Source organism: Felis catus, chromosome B1 (genome assembly GCF_018350175.1).
Source record: "Felis catus isolate Fca126 chromosome B1, F.catus_Fca126_mat1.0, whole genome shotgun sequence".
Taxonomy (NCBI): domain Eukaryota; kingdom Metazoa; phylum Chordata; class Mammalia; order Carnivora; family Felidae; genus Felis; species Felis catus.
This window is the reverse complement of record NC_058371.1, coordinates 158,231,069-158,245,338: the sequence shown is the minus strand read 5'-3', so window position 1 is coordinate 158,245,338 and position 14,270 is coordinate 158,231,069. Positions and strand designations below refer to the sequence as shown.

Genomic DNA, 14,270 nt, shown 5'->3' with positions numbered 1-14,270 from the left:
GTATCTTATTGAGAATTTTTGCATCCATATTCATCAGGGATATTGGCCTATAGTTCTCTTTTTTTGCTGCGTCTCTGTCTGGTTTAGGAATCAAAGTAATGCTGGCTTCATAGAATGAGTCTGGAAGTTTTCCTTCCCTTTCAATTTTTTGGAACAGCTTGAGAAGGATAGGTATTATCTCTGTTTTAAATGTCTGGTAGAATTCCCCAGGGAAGCCATCTGGTCCTGGATTCCTATTTGTTGGGAGATTTTTGATAGCTGAATCAATTTCTTTGCTGGTTGTGGGTCTGTTCAAGTTTTCTATTTCTTCCTGTTTGAGTTTTGGACGTGTGTGGGTGCTTAGGAATTTGTCCATTTCTTCCAGGTTGTCCAGTTTGTTGGCATATAATTTTTATAGTATTCCCTGATAATTGCTTGTATTTCTGAGGGATTGGTTGCAATAATTCCATTTTCATTCATGATTGTATCTATTTGGGTCATCTCCCTTTTCTTTTTGAGAAGCCTGGCTAGAGGTTTATCAATTTTGTTTTTTTTTCAAAAAACCAACTCTTGGTTTCGTTGATCTGCTCTACAGTTTTTTTAGATTCTATATTGTTTATTTCTGCTCTGATCTTAATTATTGCTCTTCTTCTGCTGGGTTTGGGGTGTCTTTGCTGTTTGCTTCTATTTCCTTTAGGTGTGCTGTTAGATTTTGTATTTGGGATTTTTCTTATTTCTTGAGATAGGCCTGGATTGCCATGTATTTTCCTCTCAGGACTGCCTTCGCTGCATCCCAAAGCATTTGGATTGTTGTATTTTCACTATCATTTGTTTCCATATATATTTTTTTTAACGTTTATTTATTTTAGAGACAGAGAGAGACAGAGCATGAATGGGGGAGGGTCGGAGAGAGGGAGACACAGAATCTGAAACAGGCTTCAGGCTGTGAGCTGTCAGCACAGAGCCTGATGTGGGGCTTGAACTCACGGACCGTGAGATCATGACCTGAGCCGAAGTCAGCCGCTTAACCGACTGAGCCACCCAGGCGCCCCTCCATATATTTTTTAATTTCTTCTCTAATTGCCTGGTTGACCCATTCATTCTTTAGTAGGGTGTTCTTTAACTTCCATGCTTTTCGAGGTTTTCCAGACTTTTTCCTGTGGTTGATTTCGAGTTTCATAGCATTGTGGTCTGAAAGTGTGCATGGTATGATCTCACTTCTTTTATACTTATTAAGGGCTGTTTTGTGTCCCAGTATGTGATCTATCTTGGATAATGTTCCATATGCACTCGAGAAGAAAGTATATTCTGTTGCTTTGGGATGCAGAGTTCTAAATATATCTGTCAAGTCCATCTGATCTAATGTATCATTCAGGGCCCTTGTTTCTTTATTGACCGTGTATCTAGATGATCTATCCATTGTTTTCAGTGGAGTATTAAAGTCCCCTGCAATTACCACATTCTTATGAATAAGGTTCCTTATGTTTGTGATTAATTGTTTTATATATTTGGGGGCTCCTGTATTTGGCGCATAGACATTTATAATTGTTAGCTCTTCCTGATGGATAGATCCTATAATTATTATATAATGCCCTTCTTCATCTCTTGTTACAGCCTTTAATTTAAAGTCTAGTTTGTCTGATATAAGTATGGCTACTCCAGCTTTCTTTTGACTTCCAATAGCATGATAGATAGTTCTCCATCCCCTCACTTTCAATCTGAAGGTGTCCTCAGGCCTAAAATGAGTCTCTTCTAGACAGCAAATAGATGGGTCTTGTTTTTTTATCCATTCTGATACCCTATGTCTTTTGGTTGGAGCATTTAGTCCATTTATATTCAGTGTTATTATTGAAAGATATGGGTTTAGAGTCATTGTGATGTCTGTAGTTTTCATGCTTGTAGTGATGTCTCTGGTACTTTGTGGTCTTTGTAACATTTTGCTCATAGAATCCCCCTTGGGATCTCTTGTAGGGCTGGTTTAGTGGTGATGAATTCCTTCAGTTTTTGTTTGTTTGGGAAAACCTTTATCTCTCCTATTGTGAATGACAGGCTTGCTGGATACAGAATTCTCGGCTGCATATTTTTTCTGTTTATCACATTGAAGATTTCCTGCCATTTCTTTCTAGCCTGTCAAGTTTCAGTAGATAGATCTGCCACTAGTCTTATGGGTTTCCCTTTATATGTTATAGCCTGTTTATCCCTAGCTCCTTTCAGAATTTTCTTTTTATGCTTGTATTTTGCCAGTTTCACTATGATATGTTGTGCAGAAGATCGATTCAAGTTATGTCTGAAGGGAGTTCTCTGTGCCTCTTGGATTTCAATGCCTTTTTCCTTCCCCAGATCAGCGAAGTTCTCAACTATGATTTGTTCAAGTACACCTTCAGCCCCTTTCTCTCTCTCTTTCTTTTCTGGAATTCCTAGTATATGGATATTGTTCCGTTTGATTGCATTACTTAGTTCTCTAATTTCCCCCTCATATTCCTGGATTTTTTTTAATCTCTGTTTTTCTCAGCTTCCTCTTTTTCCATAATTTTATTTTCTAATTCACCTATTCTCTCCTCTGCCTCTTCAATCTGAGCTGTGGTCGCCTCCATTTTATTTTGCACCTCATTTATGGCATTTTTTTAGCTCCTCATGACTAAATCTTAGTCTCTTCATATCTGTAGCAATAGATTCTCTGCTGTCCTCCATACTTTTTTCAAGCCCAGCAATTAATTTTATGACTATTATTCTAAATTTGTGTTCCGTTATATTGCTTAAATCATTTTTGATTAATTAATTAGCTGTCGCTACATATTGGAGTTTCTTTTGGGGAGAATTCTTCTGTTTCATCATTTTGGATAGTCCTTGGGGTGGTGCCCAACTTCAGGGTACTTCGCCTGTGCTGTCTGGAGTAACTTGTGTTGGTGGGCGGGGCCACAGTCAGACCTGATGTCTGTCCCCAGCCCACTGCTGGGGCCACATCAGATTGGTGTGTACCTTATCTTCCCCTCTCCCAGCGGCAGGAGTGCTGGGCCCCTGTGGAGTGCTGTGGCCCCTGTCTTGGCTACTTGCACCCTGCCAGGCTTGTAGTGCTGCTTCTATGGGATCTGGCCAATAGCGTATTAAACAGGGTGGACCCGCAAGGTGCACAGGGACAGGAGGGGCAGGCTTAGCTCACTTTGCTATAGGTGGTCCCCTGCGGGAGGGGTCCTGCAGCACCTGGAGGGAGGCCAGCCAGTCGGAGGAATGGATCCACAGAAGCACAGTGTTGGGTGTTTGCACAGTGCAAGCAAGTTGGGTGATGGAAACTGGTTCCCTTTGGGATTTCGGCTTGGTGATGGGAGAGGGAGATGGCTCTGGCTGAGCTGAGCTCTGTTTTCCAGGGTTCAACACCTCTCCCTCTTGGTGTCCTCTCACCCTTCCACTCTCCAAGCAGAGCTGTTGACTTATAACATTCCAGGCTGTCAGAACTTACCCAGTCCAGCCCTCTGCTTTTGCAAGCCAGACTCTGGGATTCCGCCTTGCCGGTTGGGTTACCCCTCTGCAGCCCGGCTCCCTCCCACCAGTCTGTGTAGCAAGCATTGCCTCTCCACCCTTAGTACCCTCTTCCATGGGCCTCTTGTCTACACTTGGCTCCGTGGAGTCTGTTCTGCTAGTCTTCTGGTGGTTTTCTGGGTTATTTAGGCAGATGTGGGTGGAACTAAGTGATCAGCAGGACGAGGTAAGCCCAGCACCCTCCTATGCCACCATCTTCCGAACCTCCTCTCAACCTTCTTGATACTAAGTGAGAACTTCTGATCTGAAGACATATATCTTCGTCTTTACCTCTGGAAATTTTCCTTTCTTTATTTCTTTGGTAATTTGTTCCCTTCATTTTTTCATTCTTTCTAGTTTTTAAATATTTCATGATTCTTCCAGTGGAAGAATATGGAAATATGGATTGCAAATATCCTCTCTACCATTTTTTATCTATTTGTCATTTGTCATTTGTGTTCTGAAATAATTTCTAAATTTTCATTTCAAATACTTTATTGGATTCAGTTTTCAATAACCACATTTTAAGTATGGTTTTAGATAACTATTACTCTAGTTCATAACAGGCTGTTTATGTTGCATTGAAACAATATCTTATCTAAACTCTCTAGACATATTAATTAGAAGTAGTTTATTATTTGATTGTATCCTTTTCTCTAATCTGAATTTTATTGTTTTTCCTTCAGGTTTAGTTGTCTCATTTGTTCATCTTTACTCTTTTTTTATAACTATTGAATTTCTAGGATAGCAACAGATTCTTAATTGGTCACTGATAAACATAAAATAAAGGATCTGGTAGATTAACTATGTGGCTAGCAGGGGTTTCCTCTGCTGTAATAGGTCTGTTCCTTGAATGAGGGAGAGGTATACAATGTGTGTGTGTGTGTGTGTGTGTGTGTGTGTGTGTGTGGTATTTTGAGGTGTTACTGTGATATTTCTGGGTTTTAAGTATGAAGCAGGCATATAGCTAAGAATTCAGACACATTCAAATACCAAAACAAGGCCAGTATGACTAATGTGAACAAACCCTCAATCTGGGAGTTGTGGGTCTCCCTCAACATATCACTCAATCTATATCTGGCATTGAAGCAAATGTCACTTCCTAATGCACAGGAATGGGGGTGGCCTGAACATGCACATGTCTTTCAGTTTGATTCTCCATCAGTCATCATGATTTCTGCCCTTCCTCCTACGCCTTCTCTTCCTTAGCTCCTGACTCTAGGGAGCTGCACTGTGCAAAATTGCTGCTAGTTCCACTGCAGCTTTTTCTGTTGAATATACTGAGCGATGGCTCTTTTTATTCTAATATATCCATCAAGGTGCTCCCATCAGTCTTCTGTCTTCCAGAAATTTATTCTAATCTTTTGACTGCTGATGTTTCTCTGCTGCCATTCTCAGAAGCTCTGCAGATTTATTCACTTTCATATTTCTTCCCTGAACACTCCATGGATTTTTGAGATAGAGAAGAATCTAATGAAATTTCTGACTCTAATAACTGGAACTAGAAGCCTGTAAGAATTTTTAAATGTTATTTAATAAAGAAAATCAACATTTAAAGTCCATACCAAAGAAGTATTCCCATATATATGTATATATGAAAAGAGCTAAGTTCTCCTTTCTACAGTATTTATACAAATCACCAAAGATAAACTAAAAGAGTGAGAAAGAATTCAAAGAAAAAAACATTTTTGTAGATCTGAAAACCACAAATCTTTAAATAATATTATATTTTCAAAGACAAATTAAAAAATAACTGGCAGGCTGAGAAAATATAATTTCAATATGTATAGCTGAAAAATAGTTAATTACTTGTATGTCACCCTTAAAAAACTTTGTAATTTATTAAATTAAGAAAAATCTTAAGTGTCAAAACTTGAAAAAAAGGCTACAGGATATGAAAGGTAAGTTAAATAATGAAATGACTGATAAATATTTTTCAAAAACTTTTAAATTATGGGGAAATATTCAAATACTTGGCAGATGAAATATGATTCATTTGGATACAAGTTTCAAAAACACAATTTGAATTTATTTAAATTAAAAAGGAATGTAGTAAAAGGATATTGGTGTAGTTTACTTAATCAAAAGAAAAGAAGACCCCAGTATGCTTCTGGGGATTCTACTCAACCCAGTGCTTCTAAGACATTTACTCTCTCTGAGTGACTCTCATGTGTTCAACTCTCAAATTGGATACAGCCTTGTCTTATGTAGAAAGTGAACTTGCCACTTGGTTCACAGAGTTATGTCTACCTTATATAGTGGCCCTGGAGGAGAAATCTTGCTTATTGGGAAGGACCCTGACCTACCTTGAGTCACATGCCTACCATGAACAAATGAATATGGCTAGGTGCGCTGTGACTACACCAAACTGGTTCCCCTGCTAAACCCTGTAGTCACAGGGTAGTGACTAGGTTGGTTGGCTAGCCAGATGAAATAAGAGCTACTTAGCTGTATAATAAGTGAAGAGGAGGTTTTGTTAAAAGGAAGATGTTGCAAAACTGGGGGGGCAAAATGTTTCTGAATCCTTTCTTGACAGTCACTTCCACCCATGAGAATTTGAAGGATGTTGATCTACTAGAAAGAGTAGTACATAGGAAATTAAATATTACCTCTGTGGCTGCATCATTGCTGGCTATAACAAGGGTTTACTGGCCAAAAATAGATTGGAGCACACAGCATTTATAGCCTAAAGACCAACAGGGAACAAAATTTTCATGCAGTTCTAATCTCTTTGTCACATGTTCACCAAAATCCCACATGGTGAAATCTGTCAAACATTTGAGTGGTCTTTAATAAAAAAAAAAGAAAGAAAGAAAGAGAAAAAAAAAGTTGAATGGGCTACAAGGCTCAGCTTTCTTATCTTAAAACATAAGAATAAGCAGAAGAAAGGGCCCACATTCATAAGCATGATTCCTTATTAAGCAATATGGCCCAATTAGTGAACAGGATTTTGTCCTATTAGATTAGCAAATGACCATGTTGGAGGAGGTAGCAAGAAAGTAGATGAAAGAAAGGAATGGGCAATCCTTTGATCTTTCATGTAACTAATCCAAACATAAGTTTATGACCTTATATGATCACTTGCAACTCTAGTCATGAATTTTCACTTTTCGCTATAGATATAGTGGGCTTTAGTCATAGAATTCAATAACAGGAGATGAATTTAGAGACTAAGTTTAACTGCATTATTTTAGACTAAACTGATATTCTGAGTAAATAAATTACTCTTTGAATTTGGGCTTTCTAACGGGGATGTGTGCTTTCTATTATATGTATCTGTGTTTCTACAATTAAGAAGATTGCTTCTTCATTAAACAATACCTACTTGTCTGTATCTTTCTCTATCAATCAATATAATATCATCTGTGTATTCTGTAATCTTAAGATAATGTATTTTTTATAAGATGCTGTACAATAACTATTTTCTATCCCTAGGGTCAAGCTCAATATAACTGTACCCAGTCTTTTCTATTTTTGATTAAAAACAACTTTAATTCCTGAAGCTTTTATCCCTAAAATATATAGGTTTATTTCAACGTTTTATCACCTATGTGTATGGGAAATACTTTTTCACATTTGTGGATATCTTTACTTTTTAATTGCTTAATTAATTTTCTTCCCTAATTTCTCATGCAATATTTATATCAGGCAGCTTCCGAACAGATAGATGCACACAGAGATACATAAACACATACATATACACGCATTCTGCAGCAGTCTTCCTAGAGTAATACTTCAAGTTAGACATTTTTATTTTTATTTTTTAGAAATGGGGAAATAGGCACTGGTTCTTTCTTTCTTTCTTTCTTTCTTTCTTTCTTTCTTTCTTTCTTTCTTTCTTTCTTCTTTCATGTTTATTTATTTTTGAGAGAGAGACAGAGACAGAACATGAGCAGGGGAGGGGCAGGAAGAGAAGGAGACACAGAGTCTGAAGCAGTCTGAAGCAGGCTGAGCTGTCAGCACAGAGCCTGATGTGGGGCTCGAACTCAGGAGCTGTGAGATCATGACCTGAGCCTAAGTAGGATACTTAACCAACTGAGCCACGCAGGCATCCCGGCAATGGTTTTCTATAGGCTACCCTGAAACTGTTTCAGAGATATGTTGTATTGTGATATAAGTGCCACTTTCCTGTCATTGAAATACATAAATTCAGCTCCCCCCAATTTACCAATTGCATAGCTTATCAATATAATTCATCATCACAAAAGATAAATGGTAAGCAAGCTATATAATGAAATATTTACCATTCATATTCATAACATTCGCATGTGTGTGTGAGAGAGGGAATTACATATTGGACTGTTGAAGTCTGTATACCACAAGGTAATATTTCAGTTTACCTCATGTTTTTGGGTTCAAATTCAGTATGAAATTTAGTCCTATATGTAATTTGTGATTTTAAGACTTAATATGATATCTGTTGTGGGTGTTCTACATATTATAAAGTGTGAAATTTATAATGAAATCATCAAGTGAGTAACCTAAGTGACACTAGTTTTAAATTTCTCTTTAATGACATTACTCTCTGCACTGTTATTTAACATAGTATTGGAAGTCCTCGTCATAGCAATCAGACAACAAAAAGAAATAAAAGACATCCAAATTGACAAGGAGGAAATAAAACTTTCACTATTTGCAGATGACATGATATTCTATATGGAAAACATGAAAGGCTCTACCAAAAAATTGCTAGAACTGATACACAAATTCAGTAAATCACAGGACACAAAATCAATATATATATAAATCTGTTGCATTTCTATACCCTAATAATGACCCAGCAGAAAGACAAATTAAGGAATCAATCCCATTTATAATTGCACCAAAAACCATGAGATACCTAGGAATAAACCTAAACAAAGAGATAAAAGATCTGTACTCTTAAAACTATAAAACACTGATTAAAGGAATTGGAGATATCACAAAAAAATGGAAAGACATTCCATGCTCATGGGTTGGAAGAAGAAATATTATTAAAATGTATATATTACCCAAAGCAATCTACCCATTTAATGAAATCCCTGTCAAATACCAACAGCATTTTTCACAGAGCTAGAACAAACAATCCAAAAATTTCCATGGAAACACAAAAAACCTTGAATCACCAAAGCGATCTTGAAAAGCAAAGCAAAGGTGGAGGCATCACAATTTTGGACTTCAAGTTATATTACAAAGCTCTAGTAATCAAAACAGTATGGTACTAGCACAAAAATAGGCACATAGATCAATAGAGCAGAATAGAAAGTCCAGAAATGAACCCACAACTATATGGTCAATTAATCTTTGAGAAAGCAGGAAAGAATAGCCAGTGGAAAAAAGTCACTTTAACAAATGGTATTGGGAAAACTGGAAAGCAACATGTGAAAGAATGAAACTTGACCACTTTATTATACTATACAAAAAAAGAAATTCCAAATGGATGAAAGATCTAAATGTGAGACATGAAACCATAAAAATCCTAAAGGAGAACATAGGTAGTAACCTTTTTGACATTGGCCATAGCAACTTATTTCTAGATCTGTCTCCTGAGACAAGGTAAACAAAAGCAAGAATATACTCTTGGGACCTCATCAAAATAAAAGCTTCTGCACAGCAAAGGAAATAATCAACAAAACTAAAAGACAACCTACAGAATGGGAAAAGATATTTGAAAATGACATATACAATAAAGGTTTAGCATCCCAAATATATATAAAACATAAAACTCAACACCCAAAGAATAAGCCAATTATAAAAGGGTCAGAAGACATGAACCGACAGTTTTCCAAAGACATACATATGGCCAACAGACACATGAAAAGATACTCAACCTCATTGATCATCAGGGAAGTACAAATGAAAACTACAATGAAATACCACCTCACACCCATCAGAATGGCTAAAATCAACAACACAAGAAACAACAGGTGCTGGCAAGGATTTGGAGAAAGGGGAACCCTCTTGCAGTGTTGGAGGGAATGCAAACTGGTGCAGCCACTTTGGAAAACAGTATAAAGTTTCCTCAAAAAGTTAAAAATAGAACTACCCTATCACTCAGCAATTGTACTACTAGGTATTTATCCAAAGGATACAAAAATACTAATTCAAAAGGATACATGCACCCCAATGTTTATAGCAGCATTATTTATAATAGCCCAAGTGTCCATTGCTTGACAAATGGATAAAGAAGAGGTCATATATATAATATGTATATTATATAATACAATATATATTGTATATAATACAATATATACGATATATATATATATATATATATATATATATATATATATATAATATATAATGGAACATTACTTAGCCATAAAAAGAATGAGATCTTGCTATTTGCAATGACATGGATGGAGCTAGAGTATTGTGCTATGTGAAATAAGTCAAAGAAAGTCAAATACCATATGATTCCCATCATGTGGAATTTAAGAAACAAAGAAATGAGCGAAGGGGCAAAAAAGAGACAGGCAAACCAAGAAACAGACTCTTACCTATAGAGAACAAACGGATGGTTACTAGCAGGGAAGTAGTTAGGGAGGTGGGTTAAATAGGTGATGGCAATAAAGAAGAACTGCACTTGTGATGAGCACTGGATATTGTATGGAAGTGTTGAATCACTATATTATACACATGAAACTAATATTTTACTGTTAACTCATTGGAATTTACTTTTTTAAAAGTTTATTTCTTTATTTTGAGAGGGAGAGAAAGAATGGGGATGGGGAAGAGAGAGGAGAGAGAGAATCCCAAGCAGTCTCGGCACTGTCAGCACAAAGCCCAATATGGGGCTCGAACTCATGAACTGTGAGATCATGACCTGAGCTGAAATGAAGAGTTGGATACTTAACTGACTGAGACACCCAGGCACCCCACTAACTGGAATTTAAATAAAAACTTAAAAAAATCCTTTTTAGGGGCGCTGGGTGGCTCAGTTGGTTAAGCGTCCGACTTCAGCTCAGGTCACGATCCCGAGGTCCGTGTGTTCGAGCCCCACGACGGTCTCTGGGCTGATGGCTGGGAGCCTGGAGCCTGCTTCGGATTCTGTGTCTCCCTCTCTCTCTGCCCCTCCCCCGTTCATGCTCTGTCTCTCTCTGTCTCAAAAATAAATAAAAAACGTTAAAAAAATTTAAAAAAATCCTTCAGAGTAACTATAAAAAATATATTCTCTAATTTGTTTATTTTAGAGCAATTTAAATTTTTAAACCCATAATAATAATTTATTTCCTTATACTTTAAGGTAAATATGTATCTCAGAATTGGCTGTTGAATTATTACACATTTTACTGCATATAGGGTAAAGATAGAAATATAAAAGCATAAAATAACACATTTGTAAAAAGAAGAAATCATACTTGATATATAAGAAAAATAAGGAAACATGTAACTAATAATGATTTGTATGAGTAAATTTACATATGCAAAAGAAATTATCTAGAAATAAACATTTGCCTTAATAACATAATGCTCTCCAAACTTCTTAGGGAATATTCAAGAAAAATGCAGTTTTAATTTTAATATGCACATGAGATCAATTAATGTATCACATATGCAAATATGAAGGCAATGACCCTGATTCTGAATGCTTGTTATTTCTGGAGTTGGCATATGGCTCTCTCTAACAGCAGACATAATGATTTCAATAAATTAGCTGCTAATGCCATGTAATGAACTCTGATTTGTGTTAATTTGTGCATTACTTAGCAATTTCATGTTAATTTTTTTGAATATCAGTTTTTAAGGCAGTATCAGAATTTCATTTTGCACCTAAATTTTTAAAAATGATAAGAATTAGAAGTACATTTTGATTTAGATATTTTAATAAGAAAATAAATTTTAAAAAGTACGAATGTGGGATATGACTCAAAGTTTAAATAAGAATTTGTTTCCAATAATCCAAGTTTTTAAAAATAATGTTTTAATGGAACAACAACATTGCCAAAGAGTCAGAAAGGGTTATTAGGTTTATATTTTAAATAGCAAGTACTGAATTTCCCTCTTGAACTCTTTCCCACCCCTACCATTCCTATGTAACACAGAACATTACAAGTTTTATCTGATAGTTACTGGCATTGGTGGAGGTAACGGTGGGTCAGTGATATTCACAAATATATACTTGTGCATCTAGGTATGTGAATTGTATATGTATAGCTTAAATATCCACACTGGATTATTTTTATGAAATTATTAGGAATAAAATACACTAACAAAGAAAACCTTTTGACTAAGTGTATTGAATAAAATCAAGACTTTGCTTGTAAGTGTGGTCTTACAAAGACAGATTAATTCTAGACAGCTTACATAAAAGCTGATAAATATGAATATTTTCTATTTGATTTTTGTCAGTCTAAAAAATACAACAGAAGTTAAAATCATTCCTACTTTATGTACACTTTTCTTAATATCTCCTTTAACTTTCTATACCTCACTTTCCTTATGTAGGAGTGGGAAAATGGTAATTAACTCATGCAACTCTTAAGGGAATTTAATGAGTTAATATATGCAAAGTGCCTGGCAATTATTCTTATTAAGAAGTATTGGTAAAGAAGTATGGTTAAATGGATAGTTTCACCTGATCAAACACAGGTGTCTCGTATTTAAATCTCCTGTCCATTTTCTATGTTACAGCCAGTGTTACAGCTAGTGTGAAACATAAATCTGACTTACATTATGATTCCTTTGCTTAATCTTTAGTGGATACTTCCAAGATAAAAGCCAGAATCCTTACATGGAATTCAAGGCCCTTCACATTCTGGCCTCTCCAATTTTCTTTGGTCATCTGTAAATCTTTGTAATTCATACCAACCAGTCTATCCACGCTAAACTATTTGTATTTATCTGAATATGTCATAATATTGAATGCCCCCATGCCTATTTAAATAATATTCTTTCTGCTTGAAATGCTTGCTGTACCTTTATTTTCCTGGAAAATTCCTACTGATGATTCTTGACTTTGAGATGTGATCATTGATATATCTAAGTGAATATTTCAATCTAAGTGAATATTTCAATCTCCTTGTTTCCATAATCTCTTTAAAACCATGTATTTGAGCCTATCAGAGTATATTGTTTGCATGTCTCTCTCTTGTGGACTCTTAGCATCATGCAGATTAGTACCCTATTCAATATATCCTTTCACACACAGTGCTTAACACAGTACCTAGCATATAATAGACTTTCAGTGAATATTTCGTGAATCCCATGTTGAAAATGATGTAGAATTGTATTCATATGATGTTCTTCCAATAAGAAAAAATAAGGCATAATATTTAAATGGATCTTGGGTATTTCAAATAAATCCTGGATTTATGAGATATTGTTTGTGCTTCTCAGCAGCTGTATTTTCATGTTTAATTCCATGGAATGCTAAGTTCATCTGTTTTTAATTATAAATACTGGAAATACTGCTTTATTTTTTCATCATATAATCTTTGTTTTTTCTTACAGTGTTCTCCGTGTCTCATCGGCTCTGGTAAACTTTCTCACTTCACAAAGAGAACATAAGGTATGGCAAATTCATTCAGTGCTAATCATGAGCTGAGCTTTTTGATGTTTCACTTCCTTTTCTACGACAAAGTTAGAGGTGCCAGGAATATTGAGTTGTGACTTGTGAATCTTCTTGCTGATCCAAACATACACAGGAGACCAAAAAAATATTCAAGGCCCATATAAAGGTAGGTGTTAGATACTGAACCACAGTATATTCAAAGGCATGGAATCTTTAAACCTTGTTTTTCTTGAAATTAGGGTTGGGATTTTAGGATAGATCAGTCTATATGGTGTACCAACATAAGTTCTGTTAGAGTTGGGGAAGGCAAGTCTCTGTGTAGGAAACTCCAGCATTTTCCAGAGTTTTTCACCCTTGTTCTCATTACTTTCTAGTTCGTCAGAACTTCTATAATCCTAATTAGCTGCTGTTCATATCTGCACTTCATTGAGGTATGGGGGTTTTGGTTCTCATCTGCTTTGACTGATGGAGTCAGACAATGGGCCTTCCATTTAATGTGAGGTGCCCTAACATGCCAGATAAAAGTGGTTAAGTGGCCATTTTGCAAATTTTTTATGGATTGTCATTTTTTTTAATTATAAAAGCTACATCTTCTCACATCATCTGTGGCATAAAATGCTGAACTTAAAAACAATTTTCTGAACATTCTAAATAATTCCAAATAATTCCAATGAAAGCTTATTTTATAAAGTCACTCATAATGTTTACATATTATAATTTTATGCATAATATTTTAGACTCCTTGCTGACTTGATGTTGAATCATTTCAAAGTTTCGTGTGCATGTATGTGTGTGCTTGTGTGTGTGTGTGTGTGTGTGTGTGTGTGTAGGATAGAATGTTTAAAGAGTAAATATCCCTCATTTTTTTCCTTTAATTAACCATATGTAATATTTTTAAAATCACATATTAGGAGCTTGAGTGCTTATCATGGTTAGGATGTGTTGATCCAGTAATCTAGACTAAGCACCTGGGAACAGTGAGAAATGCTCCTAAATTTCAGTGCATAAAATATAGGCAGGCATTTGGAGAGTCACTATTGGGGTAAAAAGAAAACCAAAGTGAAAAAGTCAGTTCAACTCTGACATTGGTGGTCTGAAGAGGCTAAGGGAAATAGGAGTAGACAATTTATTACCTAAGCAGTATTAATCAGAGCAAGAATTAAGAGGGAGAAGATATTGCCTCTGAAAACAGAACTATAAAAAATATTTTTTGTTGTATTGATAAGGCTTTTCCAGAGAAATCAATAGGATGCATATATATATATATATATATATATATATA

General features: G+C 35.7%; 1 long non-coding RNA gene across 2 annotated transcripts in view; it reads left to right on the top strand.

Annotated features, from left to right (window-relative positions):
- The window catches only part of LOC123385062, a 332,116-nt gene that overhangs the window by 53,039 nt on the left and 264,807 nt on the right, over positions 1–14,270 (top strand). For both annotated transcript variants that reach the window (XR_006597077.1, XR_006597078.1), the window contains exon 3: positions 12,928–12,985. This is a non-coding gene — a long non-coding RNA (uncharacterized LOC123385062). The remainder of the gene's footprint in view (positions 1–12,927; positions 12,986–14,270) is intronic.